The 16,422-nt window shown below is 35.8% G+C and overlaps 1 pseudogene across 1 annotated transcript; it reads left to right on the top strand.

Moving 5' to 3' along the window:
• The first annotated feature begins 4,580 nt into the window (after positions 1 to 4,580).
• On the top strand, positions 4,581 to 6,171 carry LOC113619242 (ras-related C3 botulinum toxin substrate 1 pseudogene; annotated as a pseudogene). The gene is made up of 2 exons (XR_003432333.1): positions 4,581 to 4,661; positions 5,260 to 6,171. The product of XR_003432333.1 is annotated as a ras-related C3 botulinum toxin substrate 1 pseudogene (transcript).
• The last annotated feature ends 10,251 nt before the right edge of the window (positions 6,172 to 16,422 follow it).

The following is a 16,422-nucleotide window of genomic DNA, read 5'->3' as shown; positions in this document are numbered from 1 at the left end:
CTTCTTCTGAGTCCATTTAAAAAATGAAAATTATTGAAACCAACCTCATACCTACTGAATCAACATCACTGGGAATAGCATCCAGAAATATTAACTTTAACAGTGTCCTAGGTGTTCTTGATATGTATTATATTTTGAGAACCATTGCTCTTACCCTAGAGTGCACATTGGATTTTTCTCCCTACTTTCACTAAATACTACTAAGACATAGCTTCTGAGATTTTAATGTAGTAGTCCTGTGATGATAACTGAACATAGATATAGATAGGTAGATAGATAGATAGATAGATAGGTGGATATATAGATAACTTTGAAGAGTTATCCAAGTAGTTCTGTTGCTTATCCTTTACTGTATAGAACATGTAGTGGCCATGAATTTGACTAACATCCCAACATATCTTTTAACAATCTGGTTACATTTTGTTAGTTTCCTATACAATGAGTCCTACCTTTACAAACTAGGACTTAAAATAACAATACAGCAACAAACAGACATATATTTCCCAGGTGCTTTTGCAAACACATAGACTAAGTCTCACTAATCAGACTCACCCAGCTAAGATTAATGAGGAAATAAACAGCATGTGGAGATATCACAGTTTGGTGGGGGGAGGTAAGAGCAATTTTTGGATAAGTTCTTTAAAAATTAGAGACCAAATATTTGGCTGAAAAGTATAATATCTAGAAAAATTAAGATTATCCAACGACCACTTTTATGAAGTATCATTGTTGTCAATTATCATTGTCAAATATATTCAATTAGGGATGAAGGATTGAATTGTTAAAAATGTAAGAATTTAAAATGTAGGTATTCCCCTACATTTGTTATTCACTCACATTAGAAGCTAATAACCTTAGAGATCTAGTATCAGTTTACCTGAGAGAAATATAAAATCTCTTGATTTCAAGATTTAACAGGAATGTACATCAGATGTTCCATAAACCTCAATACTGTTTTTATTTCTTCTCTTCCTTTTTTCTTTTTGAACTGCAAAATATTCCACATAATTGATGTACACAGCTTGATGAGTTTGGAAAGAAGTATACACTTGTGAAACTATCATCACAATATCTGCCATAAACCTACCCATCCCCTCCAAAAGATTTCTCTCACCCTCTTATTTATTTATACAAAAATTTTAGTTTTTATTTTTAACTTAAAAACACGTAATATAAAATCTACCTTCTTAGCAAATTTTTAAGTAAACAATAGAGTGTTGTTAATTGTAGACACTATGTTATACAGTAGATCTCTAAGACTTATTCATTCTGGATAATCAAAACTTTGTACCCTTTGACATATACCCCCCTATTTTCCCCTCCTTTTTAGCCTCTTGCAACCACCATTCTACTCTTTACTTTTATAAGTTTGACTACTTTAGATTTGTAATATAAGTGGTATCAAGTAGTTTTTGTCCTTCTCTTTCTTTCTCATTTTACTTAGCATAATGTCCTCCAGTTTCATCCATGTTGTCACATATAACAGTATTTCCTTCTCTTTTAACACTGAATAATATTCTGTTGTGTACATATACCACGTTTTCTTTATCCACTCATCTGTTGATGAACATTTAGGTTGCTTCCATATTTTAGCTATTGTAAATAATGCTGCGATGAGCATGAAAGTACAGTGATCTCTTTGAAATTTTGATTTCATTTCCTCTGGATATATAGCAAGATGTGTGATTGTTGGATTATATGGTAGTTGTATTTTTAATTTTTGAGGAATCTCCATATTGTTTTCCATAGTGGCTGTACCAATCTATATTTCCACCAAATGTGCACAAGGATTCTCATCTCCACACCTTTGCCAACATTTGTTATGTTTTTTTTTAAATAAAAGCCATCCTAATGGATATGAGGTGCTATCTCATTGTGGTTTTGATATGCATTTCCCTAGTTATTAGTGATGTTTATTACCTTGTTTTATATCTGCTGGCATTTTACAAGTCTTCTTTGGAATAATGGCTACTCAATTTCTTTGCCCATTTTTTTTTATTTGGGTAATTTCTTTTTCTGTTGAATTGCTCTTGACCTTTGTGACATAATAGGAGTGTATATCAAATACTCCATGAATCTCACTACTGATGTCTATTTCTTATAGCAAAGACAATACGCAATTTCCTTCTCTAAAAAGGAATAAATCAGAATTTCTTCCAGGTTGCTTGTGAGACTACTGAATACGTTTTTTTGAAAAAATCCTCTTATTTAAACTAATTTATATCAAATTTAGTATATGCATGTACAATTTTTGAGGTCAAAAGAAACATTAAAATGTATTCTTTTTAACCAAAGTAAAAAATAAAATTGGTAGATGTTGTTCTTTCCAATCATTTGAGACAGAGACTGTAGATCATAAATATTTTAAACTATTATAAAGAAAACAGAGAAATACTCAGAATAATTTTTACTCAAAATCACAAAGCTATCTTCTTTTAAAATTACTTTAGAAGAAACTGTTGAAGGGAATGGAGAGCATCAAAACAAAGTGGATACATAAAGCCAGGACCATTCTTTTCATAAGGATTTAAAAGTTAAAATATTTTGATTCATAAAAAAGAAATTATTTATTACATAAATAGGTTAAATAGTGATGATTGTGCAGGTACAATATATTATGGATCAAGATTATATACATCTAGATACTGAAAAATATGCCTTATGTTACAGGTCTGCGTTGGCTTAACTAAGACCTAGAAATCATCTCACCTGACTGAAAAAAAGATTTTGAAAACATGTAGAGAGGACAGATTCACTGACCTGTATAATCTCCATAATTTCCCAGGTCATATCTGTCTTGACTCTCAGACTCCTCTAAGTAAGAACTAGAAATCAAAAAATTTTTAATTCGCTTAAATTATCCCTTATTCCATACATTCTATTTTCTTTCCATTTTTTCAGCTCTTGGCAAGATGGAAACTGTCTTTATCTGCTAGACTTTGGGCCTAAAATAGATTAGGGCATTTACCTTTTGTCTATACAAACCTGGCTAATCTAGCCACTACCCAAGCTTCAAGGAATTACAGAGCCCTCGCTTATGAAAAATATGTGATAATGTTTTGGAAAATAATACAGAGCTTGTAAAAATGATGGTTGCCACTCTTCTTTCCCAAGTCTTTTCAAATACTGTTAACATAAATGCACCCCACTCCTTCCAGATGAATTTGGACTCAGCCACATTTCATACAATAACACATCTTGCACATTGGTACTGGGCTTGAAATCTTTGGCTTGAATCTGTTACAAACATGACTGTATCACCTTAGGTATTGGCATACTATTCTCCCTATCTTCTGGAGAGATTGAAATGTGTAACAAAAGACTTAAGTGGTAATAATAAATTTTTGAAGACAAAGTCAGAGGAAGAGTTAAATTGAATCTTTTGTGAAGATTGATGAATGAAAAATCATAATGATTTATTGCAAGGTAGGAAGGACTTGTCCAGCTGAGGACCAATTTAGTGAATGCCTAAGGAGATGTGTAACGAATTCTTCTATAGTATATTGAACACAGGAAAAGGAAAAACAAAATTTACAAATATTTTTTGATAACTATGAGATATGATCTATGTGAGGAATTTATTTTATATATATACACATAGGTTTATCTCATGTAATACTCTGAACAACCTGTGTATTATTTGGCAGACATCCTTTGAGGTCTTGAATGTCTGATAAAAACCAAATAGATAAAAATTCTAAGGGCGAAAATCAGTAAACAAGCAAAATCAATTAATATAATATACAATACATGAGAGTTTAATAAGTACTTTGGAGAAATAATAGAGAAAAAAGATAATTGATGCTGGTGTTAGTGGGACATGAAAATTTTTAAAGTGTGCTGTACTGCATACATCTATTAGCATGGATGATTAATTTTCTTCTCCTATTGTGCATCTCTGTACAACAGCATCTAGAAAGCTAAAAATTACATTTCCCAAACATCCTTGAAACTAAAATTCTGGGTACAAAAAATGGACCAATTTGGTGCATTTGGGTGAGCTTCGTAAGGGAGAAATGAGGTGAAGACCATTTCTCTGCAGAGTCTTTGCTCTTTTCTAAGGAAAAATTATGGTTACAAAGTTCTAGATTTAGTCATCAATTTCATTCCCGTGTATCAAGAGTTGTAGTGGAAGCTGAATTCTAGGAGGCATTTCTAAAATCATAGACTACAGCCTACTTCCTCAGTCTCTCAAATTGTTTTTTCTAAACTTATTTCCATGTATTAAATCCTTTTCTGAGTGTGTGTGGGGGAGGGATAAATTGGGAGATTGGGATTGACATATATGCACTACTATATATAAAATAGATAACTAATAAGAACTTTCTGTATAGCACAGGGAACTCTGCTCAACACTCTGTAATGGCCTATGTGGGAAAAGAATCTAAAAAAAAAGAAAAAAAGAATGGATATGTTTATATGTATAACTGATTCACTAGGTTGTACAGCAGAAACTAACACAACATTGTAAATCAAATCTACTCCAATAAAATTTTTTTTTAAAAAATCCCTTTCTGTTTAAATATTTAAATTGGTTGTCTTGAGTACTACAGGACATTAACAAAGGCCCCACTGAGAAGATGACTTGTGATCAAAGACTATGTGGATATGTGAGAAAGAGCTCTCCAAGAAGATGGAACAACAAGGACCAAGATCCTGAAGTAAGAGAACACCTGACATATTCAACAACCAAGAGAGTCTGAGGGACCAGCGAAAAATTAGCTATATATATATATATATATATATATATATATATATATATATATATATATATATGAGATGAATGTAATTTTTCATGAAGAAGAAGGCTAAATATTGACAAGATGTAAGTTCTTCCCAACTTGACCTATAGATTCAATACAATCCCAATCAAAATCCTAGCAAATTATTTTATGAATATTAACAAATCAGTTCTAAAGCTTATATAAAGAAGCAAAAGATCCAGTATTGGAGGAGTAGAATAAAGTTAGAGAACTGACACTACCCAACTTCAAGACTTACTATAAAGTTACAGTAATCAAGACAGTATGGTATTGGTGAAAGAGTAGAAAAATAGATCAGTGGAACAGAATAGAGAGCACAGAAATAGACCCACATACATTTATTCCACTGATCTTTGACAAAGAACCAAAAGTGATACAATGGAGCAAAGATAGTCTTTTCTATAAAGGTAACAATTGGACATGCACATATGAAAAAAAGAACAAAAACAGAATCTAGACACAGACTTTATACTCTTTACAAAAATTAACTCTGGAGTTTTCCCCAGCTTTGGGTGGTGGCTGCTGCTGGGCTCCGGCTTCCCAACGGCGGAGGGCAAGGCGGCGTGGACAGCGGCCCCGGCACCCCTCGCCCCGCCGCCCGCAGCCGCGCGCCCGCCCGCCCGCCGCGCCCCGAGCTCTCCGCTCTTCGCCTCAGTGCCCGGCTGCCGCCGCTGCGGCCCAGAAAGCAGCCCAGATGCAGGCCATCAAGTGTGCGGTGGTGGGAGACGGAGCTGTAGGTAAAACTTGCCTCCTGATCAGTTATACGACCAATGCCTTTCCTGGAGAGTATATCCCCACTGTCTTTGACAACTATTCTGCCAATGTTATGGTGGATGGAAAACCGGTGAATCTGGGCTTGTGGGATACAGCTGGACAAGAAGATTATGACCGATTACGTCCCCTATCCTATCCGCAAACGGATGTATTCTTGATTTGCTTTTCTCTTGTGAGTCCTGCATCATTTGAAAATGTTCATGCAAAGTGGTACCCTGAAATGCGACACCACTGTCCCAACACTCCTATCATTCTGGTGGGGACGAAACTTGATCTGAGGGATGATAAAGACACGACTGAGAAACTGAAGGAGAAGAAGCTGACACCCATCACCTACCCGCAGGGCTTGGCCATGGCCAAGGAGATCGGTGCCGTCAAATACCTGGAGTGCTCGGCACTCACGCAGCGAGGTCTTAAGACGGTGTTTGATGAAGCTATCCGGGCGGTTCTCTGCCCGCCCCCCGTCAAGAAGAGGAAGAGAAAATGCCTGCTGTTGTGAATGTCCGGGCCCCTCCCGCCTGTCCCCGTCCCCCAGGACCCTTTGTACGCTTTGCTCAAACGGTGGAGCCTTCGCACTCAATGCCAAGTTTTTGTTACAGATTAGTTTTTCCATAAAACCGTTTTGAACCAATCAGTAATTTCTAGGTTTTGTTTGTTTAAAGTGTAAGAGTTCAAACTTTCACATCCTATTAAAGTTTAGCCCTAAGATGACGAGCTTCCTTAAAGCCTTATTTCTCAAAGCGCCTATTCTTGCTCAGATTAAGAGTTGCCAAAATACCTTGTGAACTAAGTTGCATTGTTGGACTAAGAACTCTAAGCACTAAACTGTTCAAAGACCTTTGTCTGGAAGAGACTAGCTTCTGAGGCAGGAGATGCAGACGCTCGCTAATGAGTTTCAGACGCGAAGAGCAGTACAGCCTCCTTCCTGAAACGTTGTCATTTAATGCATCCTGATTTACCAGCCCACGTTCACTACCTAACACTGTACTGTACATCATAATGAACGAGTGTAACAGCTCAGCTCTTTGGATCAATCTTTTTGATTTCGTAGTGAGATTTTTAAAACAAATTAGTGTATTAGCTTTTGTGAGATTTTGAACAGAGCTTTTACTCCCATGTTCCCTCCGATGAAGCATTCTGCTCTGGCCGTGGGTCCACTGGGTGGAGTGTGTGGAACACTTGTGATCAGAGGATGAAGACAGTATTTTAACAAAATATGGAGATTAATTTACACTACATTGTATATGTAATAATTAAACTATTAAAAGTGTCACGGGTAAATGTTTTAAAAGGTTAATTTCTGTCAAATGCAGTAGATGATGAAGAAAGGCCGGTATTATCCGTAAGTGTTTTCTTAAGCTTTTCCTTTTCCTTAAACATGCCCATCCCTCCTGAAATTGGGCACTTAATCCATCTTTGACCTCATCATTCTCATAGTTGCTAACTTAGTAAGTGCTTTTCTTATAGAACCCCTTCTTAATGAGCAATATGCCTCCTTGTATTATAAAATCATTCTGAATATGCATTAGAAAATTTTTTTTGTAGATTAGTAAAAGTGCATTCCTGTTTTCATGTTACCTTATCCAAAGCTAGTAAGTGCTTTCCTTGGTTTTCTAGTAACTAGGTGTAAAAATCCTATGTTGCAGCTTTACAGTTTTTAAAATACTTAGATATTCTTAAACTGTAAACCCTGCCAGATCAACGACACTGCACCTGGACTAATAACACTGACCGCCTCTTGCCTCACAGTGTACACACGCTTCCTGTCCTTGCCCTAATGATGTTCCTTGGGGTCTGTGAGGTTCTGTCAACCCCGTGCTCGTGCTAACGAAGTTCTGTACAACTTACCCACTGGCAAGAATATGAGCTTGGACCTTTCAACCACTAGAAAAAAATTTTTTAAATTGACAGTTGCAGAATTGTGGAGTGTTTTTACATTGATCTTTTGCTAATGCAATTAACAGTATGTTTTGCATGTATGACTTAATAAATCCCTGAATCATGAAAAAAAAATTAACTCTGAATGGACCTAAATGTAAAATGCAAAAGAATAAAACTCCTAACAGGAGGAAACCTACATGGTCTTAGGTATGGTGATGACTTGTTAGATACAACACAGATACAATCCATGAAAAGATTAATTGATAAGCTAGACTTTATTAAAATCAAAAACTGCTCTGAGAAGGACAATGTCAAGAAAATGAGAAGACAAGCCACAAACTGGGAAAATATATTTGCAAAGATACAACTGATAAAGGACAGTTATCTGAAATATATGAAACCCTTAAAACTCATCAATAAGAAAATACATGACCCATTTTAAAAAAATGGGCCAAAGACCTTAACAAACAGCTCATCAAAGGAGAAATAAAGTTGAAAAATAAGCAAATGAAAAGATGTTCCACATAATATGTCATCAGGAAAATGTAAATGAAAACAACAATAAAGTACCAGTACACACCTATTAGAATGGTAAAATCTGGAACACTGAAAAAAACAAATACTGATGAGGGTGTGAAACAAGAACACTCATTCACTGCTGGTGAGAATACAAAATGGTATAGCCACTCTCAGTTTCTTACAGTTTCTTTCTTACATACTCTTACCATACCCTCCAGCAATCCCACTCTTTCATATTTACCCAAATGAGATGAAAACTTATGTCCACACAAAAATTTGCACATGGATGTTTATAGCAGCTTTATTCATATTTGCCAAAACTTGGAAGCAATCTAGATGCTCTTCAGTAGACTAATAGATAAATAAACTGTGATACATTCAGACAATGGAATATTATTCAGTGATAAACAAAGAACTAGTAAACCATTAAGAAGAAACTTAAATGTATATTATGAAGTAAAATATGTCAATCTTAGAAAGCTAAAAACTTTAGCTTTTATGTCCAACTATATGACATTCTGGAAAAAGCAAAACTGGAAAAGACAGTAAAAGACTGGAAAAGTCAGTAAAAATCTCAGTGGTTGCCAGGGATCGTGGGTTGAGCGTTAACTAGGGAGAACACAGAGATTATTTAAGGCAGTGAAAATACTCTATATAATACCATAACGATTAATACATGTCATTATGCATTTGTTCAAATGCATAGAATATACAACACTAAGAGTAAAACCTAAGGTAAACTTAGGATTTTGAATGATTATGATATGTCGATATAGGTTCATCAATTGTAATATATGTAAAACTGATATGGGATGTTGATATTGGAGGAGACCATCTGGGAGCATGGAGTACATTGAAAATCTCTGTAACTTTCCCTCAAATTTGCTATTTATGACCTCTCAAGGCCACATTAATAGTGTTTGCTTTTACTTGAGTGAAATGGTAAGCCATTAAAAGGATCTGTTGTGATCTTTTATATTAATAAGAATGCCTCTATACCATTGCTGTGTTGAAGAAAGACTAATGGAAGACAAAGGTGGGAGTAGGAAACTAGTGTGAAAGCTATTACTGGCATCCAAATGAGCAACAGAGGTAGCTTGGACCAAAATAATGGCAATGGGGTAGTGAGAAGTAAACAGATTCTGAACCAAAAATTGAAAGGATTAAGTGTTGTGAAATTAAGTCAAGGAAGGCTCCAAAATTTTGGCTTGAGTAGTTGGGAGGAAGGAGTTTCTATCTACTGACTTGGGGAACAATATAGACAAAAGAGGTTTGTGGGAAAAGATCAGAGAAGAGCATACTGTACATGCACTCTGGCACCTACATATTTTGTGCCAAACCAATTGCTTACAAGCTGCATAAACTTGGGTGATTTATTCAACTTCTTTATATCTCTATTTCTTCATTTATAATAGCAATGACTTCATAGACTTATTATAAGGGATAAGTCAACTAATATATGTAACATTATTAGAGTATTTTCTGGTACATAGTAAGCATTATATAGATGACAACTGTTATTGTTATCAGGTGCTAGGCTTTGGGTATTTAAAATCTGAGATGTCTATTACACATACAATTGGAGATGTTTAATAAGAAATTGGACAATTAAATTTAGAGTTCATGGGAAAGGTCAATGATAGAGATATTAAGTTGAGCATCAATAATTGGAGGTTACAAAGTTAAGAATTTCCACCTTCAAAGAACATCAAATGCATGCAACTTCGTGCATACTGAAGTTTCACAAATACCATCTAGTCATATATTTAAAGGCACAAAACTAGAGGAAATAGCCAAAGAAACAATGGTATGTAGAAAGACAAGTGTTTCAAACACAGATTCCTATAACACTACAATGTTAATTCAGTCAAGTTGAAAAGAAAACTCAAAGGAAACAGAATGAAGATTATTTGCCAGTGAAATAGAAAAAAAAAGTGAAGAAAGTTAAGTGTACTAGAAGCCACGTGAAGAAAGTATTTCAAGGATGAGAGAGTGTTCAACTATGCAAGTGGGGCTGAAAAGTCAAATAAGATGAAGGTCATTTGGTGTCATTAATTAGAACAATTTTGGTTGAATATGTGAAAATGAAACCTAATTGGCATAGGTTCAAGAAAGAATGGAAGAAGATAAAATGGGGACAATCACTTTAAAAATTTTTGCCATAAAATAGATAGGATGGTAGCTCATGAGGGACTTGGTGCCAAGAGAGAAGTTCTATTTTGTGTTGTTTGTTTAACAAGGGAGAAATTATAGCATATTTTCATGTATATAAAAAATAAGCAGGAGAAGATGAAAAAAAGAATTTCTAAAGGCTGAATCCAAAATGAGTGATTGAGGGTGGGCTTTAGTTCACTGAAGGCAGGATTAGCGCTAGTTAAGAAAATGAATGGAGCACTGCTGACCATAAAAGGGGCAGAGATGTAGGTAAGTTGTTAAATGTGTTCTAGGAACATCGACAAGTTTTCTTCTGACTGCTTCAGTGAATTATGATGCCAATTCACTACATGTAAGAAAGGACAAGGAAGTATAGGAAGTCTGAACGAAGACTGCACATCATGAAACAGTGATGGGAAAGTGGGAAAGAGAAAGGCAGGGAAATCCTGTATTATTGCTGGACATCCCACTGTCATTAGTGATTCAGTATTTAGTGGAGCCTGGTCAGTGTGTTTGTGCCTTTTTTCTCCAAACATCTTCATCTTCATGGTTACTGATGCAGAATAAGAAAGAGTTTGGTTTGAACAGGATTATGACTTTGCTAAGTGAAAATGCCAAAACAAGATGGGAGCAAAGAACTGAGTGAATGTTCACAGTAATTGTTTAATATGAAATCCATGAAAGGTAAAGCTAAAGAAGAAAGCTAAAGAGGACATGACATGGTTAAAAAGTGGTTATATCAATTGATGTGACATTTTTGAGCAGAGGATTGTGGATTGAGGTTCTGAGGGAGTGAGGTAAAATAAAGGAGATGGTGTCAGAAATTTGAGGCTTGAAGTTGAGATATCACTTTTATTAGTGATCACCAGACCTATGGTATAACAATGGGAATGAGTGAGTGAATAGAGGACAAAATATATGGAGAGGAGGAGGTTCTGGATCAGAGATCCAGATGTTGATTATTGATGGAATGGTATTGGAGAGAAAAAGTGATTGAGCCAGAAAGTAAAATCTTAAAGTAGAGTACCCTAGGGATTAGAAGATGACAGATAAGAGAGAGTGAAGTAGACAGTCTAGTTTGTGACATGAGATTAAAAGGTCAAGGGACATAAGGAGGCTGGAAGGAGAGTTTTAAAGTGACAAAGAGGATTAAGGCAGCCGCCTACTCCAACTTCATGCCTACTGTCCTAGCAGACCCCATGTGACCCAGCACCTCCAATGGAAACTAGATTCCATTTAGTACAGAAAGATAAAAACAATTCTCAGAGAAGAAATTGAAGCTATAGTGGATTTTGGTGATGGCTGAGATCCAAAGGGCATAGATATTTTGTAAAAGAAATGACACTTGCACTGAAATATCCTGACTCTTACTCCAGTGCTGTAAAAATTTCATTTTGTTCCTCTACTATCATAAATTAATCTGAATGAATTATTTACTTGTTTGTTCTATAAGTAATCCTTAAAATGAACAAATTCCTTTCAGTAGAAATTATTATATAATAGTAGTCATATAATTGTAAAACTACAACCTTGGCTTAATCTGCCCCTACAGTCATAAAATAAATGACATAGGTCTAGCAAATTTATTTAAAGAATTAAATCTATAGAATCATGCATGGCAAGAAAAGAAAAATAATAAAATGTGAAGACTGCATGTTAAATGATGTGAAACTTTCTGCTGTATGCTTACCTCAAGCTCTGGCAGTGTGAAAATATGCTGCCACATTTAAGCAGAGACCCTGGAACTGAAGCCATCATTTTTTCTGTAACAGACAGATCCTGCCTCACTTACAGTAACTGAGGTATAAGGATGAATTCACCCTATGAGCACAGAACTGCCTGAGAACCTGCACATTATGGAAATCTTGAAGACAGTCAATTGGTCTTAAGGAAGCTTCACAGATACCCAGTTTCCCAAGATAGAAACTTCAGAGTCAACCTTGACTCCTGATGTCTTCTCCATCTCACACATCTAGTTATTCATTTATTAATCCTTCCTCATAAATATGTCTTGGGTCTGGCTTTTCCTCTCCAATTCCACTGCCAGTGCCCTAGTTCAGACCTTCATTATCTCTTCCCAGGAACTTTGCAATAGTCTCCTTTATAGGGAGGTATCTCTTCAACTAATCTTTTCTTCACTTCAGTCCATACTCCAAACTGCAATAAAGTTATTGTCTCAGAAAATTACTTCAGAGAATGCTAATGTCTGTTTTCTTGTAACTAATGTTGAACTATGCAGGATTGTACAAATGAGGTTAATTATTGGATATGCATTGTGTTTCATGAATTCAATTTTAAGCATCTCAGTGGAAGACTTACCTCACTTTTTTTTTCACTTTTGCTTACTATGCCCAGTGCAATGGTGAATGCAACTAAATAGGTGCTCAGTGCAGACCTGGATTATTAATTGCTTTATCATAGGCAGGATTTCAGCATTTTGAGGAAATGTCCGATTTATTTTTTTGTTGGCAGCTTTCTTCTAAATCTTCTTTGCCAAAGGTCTTGTGTTTCCATTATTGTGGCAGATGCCAAGGACATTCTCCATTTCTTGCCAATATTTTTATCTATATAATTTATAAGATAGAAATATGGTATTACACTGAAAATCCCTGAGGGGAAAACTAGACATACAAACTATAAATAACTGAATAGTTCATCTCAATGCTATAATCAGTATTCAGATATACTAGTGAAGAAGAGGAGTTCCAATAGCGTATTTTATTTTCTGAAACTTGGTTAAGCACAAGCAGCCTGCCCAGCATCTAGTGTATAGCCCAATTCTAAGCACTCATTAGAGCTTTAGACAGATGTACTGATTCAGGGTTCTGAATAGAAGGGGGTCACACTACAACATTTTTTCATTCATATGAAATAATATTTTTGTTGTTTTATAGAAAATCATATTTTGGATAAATTTAATGATATTTTCATATTAGATATTAATTGTTGACCTAGCCCTTTATACTGATCGGAAGTACAGACAGGTGAATTGAAGTTACATTATAGTAACAGATATACAGCTTGGATATAAGAGTAGAGAAAAGAAAACAAAAGTACTTAAAAAAACCTTGCTTCCTCCTGAGGTATTTGACTTTTGAAGTTTGAGTAATAATTAATTTACATAATATAGATTAGATGATCATAACAAGCTTCAATTAAGTAATAAGGGAAGTAAAACTTTCAAACTAAGTTTGAATCTTACATTTCTAACCTGCCATATTTCTTAATATTAAACACCGAGAGGAACCAGTATAATATCAACATTTCTACAGGAAGCCCATGAGGCATACTCATCACCATGAATAGAGGAACACCTTCTTGGACCTAGAGCCCAGAGTCCACTTCTAACCTTTGACCTTCATAGGGACTCTGATCAAGGTATAAGCAAATTGTATCACATTGACAAAAAGGACTAAAAAAGAGGCATGGAATTGGACCAGGTTGGTATGTCTCCAGCTCAGATGTTTGATCACATGGCAATGGTCAATGAGCAAAGAAACCTAGCAGCACAGTGATGCCCATGAAATTGGTAGACTTTTCCAGCTTGGTGGAGATGTAAATGGAAGATATGGTGGAGGCTGAGGCAGTCTGGGAGCAATTCAGTCTGGAAACAAGCTGCACATGCTTCTCCACCTGTGCAGGGCTCATGGAGGTGCAATAGTTGCCCATGATGGACCAGGCCAACTCCCTGATGAGCACTGGCTTCTGTTCCAACATGAAGACACTGCATGGCAGTGGTCCAGCTTCCACAGACACATGAGCAGCTGTAACCACTGCTTCTGCTCTGTGTGGGTGCCCAGTATTCTGCACCAACTTTTTCTGAGCCTTATTAGCCTAAATTTGCTGGATAAAGGCCTGGGACACACCTTTCAGGTGTCTCATGGCAGGATGGCTGGTAGTACCAGTTAATGCTGGGCTCAGCAATGCTCAGGGCTTCATCATTCAAGATCTCCTTCATCCTGGGCATCACTCTGAGGGCACAAGCCAGCAGTGGTGAGCTTCTCTGTTGTGGATGGCTTGTGTAACTCTGCCTCTGTGTGGGGGTCAGTAGATCAGCTGATCCTTGGACTGCTTCTCAAGACATCCACAAGATTTTGGCTGAAGACATGCAGTCACTGAAGGAGAGGCAAACCCTGAGTCACTCCATCAACTTCCTGGTCAGAGAGCAGTTGGATAGAATGAATGCTGTTAATCCTACCTCTGATGTTCATAAATTTGGGGATGTTGAACTCCTGGCATAATGTTGCATTTCTCTATCTATCTATCTACCTCTCTATCTATCTATCTATCATCTATCTATTTATCTATCTAATCTAATCTAATCTAATCTACCAAGCTATCTATTTGATCAGGCAAGGATGATTTTCTTCAAGCTTACTGCAGTCGGAGAAAGAGACCAAAATTCAGTCTGAGCTCAACTCTGCTGAAACAATGGGTAGGAGAGGTTTTTTTTTTAAGTTTTTCTTTATTATTTAAAAAAAATTATTGGAGTATAGTTGATTTACAATATTGTGTTAGTTTCTTCTGTACAGCAAAGTGAATCAGTTATACATATATATCTATCAACTCTTCTTTAGATTCTTTTCCTATCAAGGTCATTACAAAGTATTGAGTAGAGTTCCCTGTCCTTATTAGTTATCTGTTTTATATATAGTAGTGTGTATATGACAGTTCCAATCTCCCAATTTATCCCTCCCCCTCTTCCTTCCTGGTAACCATAAGATTGTTTTCTACACCTTTGACTCTATTTCTGTTTTGTAGATAAGTTCATTTGTACCATTTTTTTAGATCCCATATATAAATGATATACAATATTTGTCCTTCTCTGTCTGATTTATTTCATTCAGTATGAAAATCTCTAAGTCCATCCATGTTGCTTAGAGTTTTGAATAGCTGGGATGGGGTGGGGTGAGGAAATCTGAAACCATCTGTTTATGCTAATGAGACTTACCCAGAGGTAAAACAAAATCTTATCTTCATGACAGGAAGCCGTTTTACAACTTGGAGTAGAGTGCTCACCCTGTTACACTCCTAACTGCCAGCCCCGACCCTGCAGAAACCTAGCAATAAGGGGCACTATCTTCCTTGATGATTGCATTTCAAGGGTATGTCTCCCAAGTCCTTGACAAAGACTTCCCTAGGTGGTAAAACTGGCCCCAGGATTTTAGAAGATTTACATCTTAAAGAGGCAAAGAAAGAATTTACAGTTATGAGTTTTACAGAGTAATTCTCTCAGAATAAGGAGGGTGGGACCTACAGTCAGGAAGAAGTTTGTCTAAAACTTAGTAGAACTGAAGAAAACTTTAAGGCTGAGGTTGTGTTGGTATATATATATTCAGAAAGTATGGAAGAGTTAATTATAAAATTCATTCTTATACATATGTTGTATTAATTTTGTGGATTTTCTTGCTTCCAGAAGCTTTCATAATTAATGTACATGGGGGAAAAAAGTATTTGGTGGGGAATCCCAGAGAAACATTACTAGGATTTATTTTAGTGATCCTTGTTCAAAAAGGTAATGCGTCAGAGTAAAAAGAAGCAAAACAAAAACTAGTTTAGATACAGATGGACCCAAATCCGATACAAAATGTACTATTTGCCAACATTAAGCAAGGTGAGTTAATTTTCCACCAATATTAGTTATTATTATTGGAGTAATTACAATGTAAGACTTTTTTGTTTTTAGATTATCCAATCTTGTTTAAAGAAAAGAAAACTTACAGAGGAGATGAAATTTATAGGAAATGTTAAGCATAGACAGTAAATAAATCTAGTAGCTTTTAATGAACCTAACTCATAGGATATATTAAAAAGTATAGATAACAAAAAATCGAGTAGCTTGTGAGAAACCTAAATAATAAGTGAGTTAGTCATTGGTAAGACATCCTAAAGAGAAAATAAAATTATGATGGGACAAACAAATGTGTAACTTTTAGAAAGAAAACTATGGAATGAATAAGGTTCTATCATGATAGTTCTGAGATACTAGCTATGTTTTTCTTAAACCGGTCACCTATTGATGACACCTAGTACAGTTTAATTGTTGATCCATATGTACTCTGTTTAGACAATGCAGAAAAAAACCATAACTCTTTAGCAGCTAACTAGTGAGCTATGTCTGTAGTCACCTCTTTCCCATAGAGTGCTTTCTATCTGTGAACCCTTATGCTCAAACCTCAACCATAATCTTACTAACTGCTTCATCAACAGGGAAGGTTGAGATATGGTAGAAATAAACACAGTACCTAAGAACTTTGCATGACCTTGGATTCAGGTCTACATACTTGGACCCTATATTAAGTATATTAGCATATATCATTCATTTTCCCTG

This window comes from Aethalodelphis obliquidens, unplaced genomic scaffold (assembly GCF_003676395.1).
Source record: "Aethalodelphis obliquidens isolate GAN/ISIS:26980383/991018 unplaced genomic scaffold, ASM367639v1 scaffold6, whole genome shotgun sequence".
NCBI classification, from domain to species: domain Eukaryota; kingdom Metazoa; phylum Chordata; class Mammalia; order Artiodactyla; family Delphinidae; genus Aethalodelphis; species Aethalodelphis obliquidens.
This window is presented reverse-complemented; position numbering and strand designations above follow the sequence as displayed.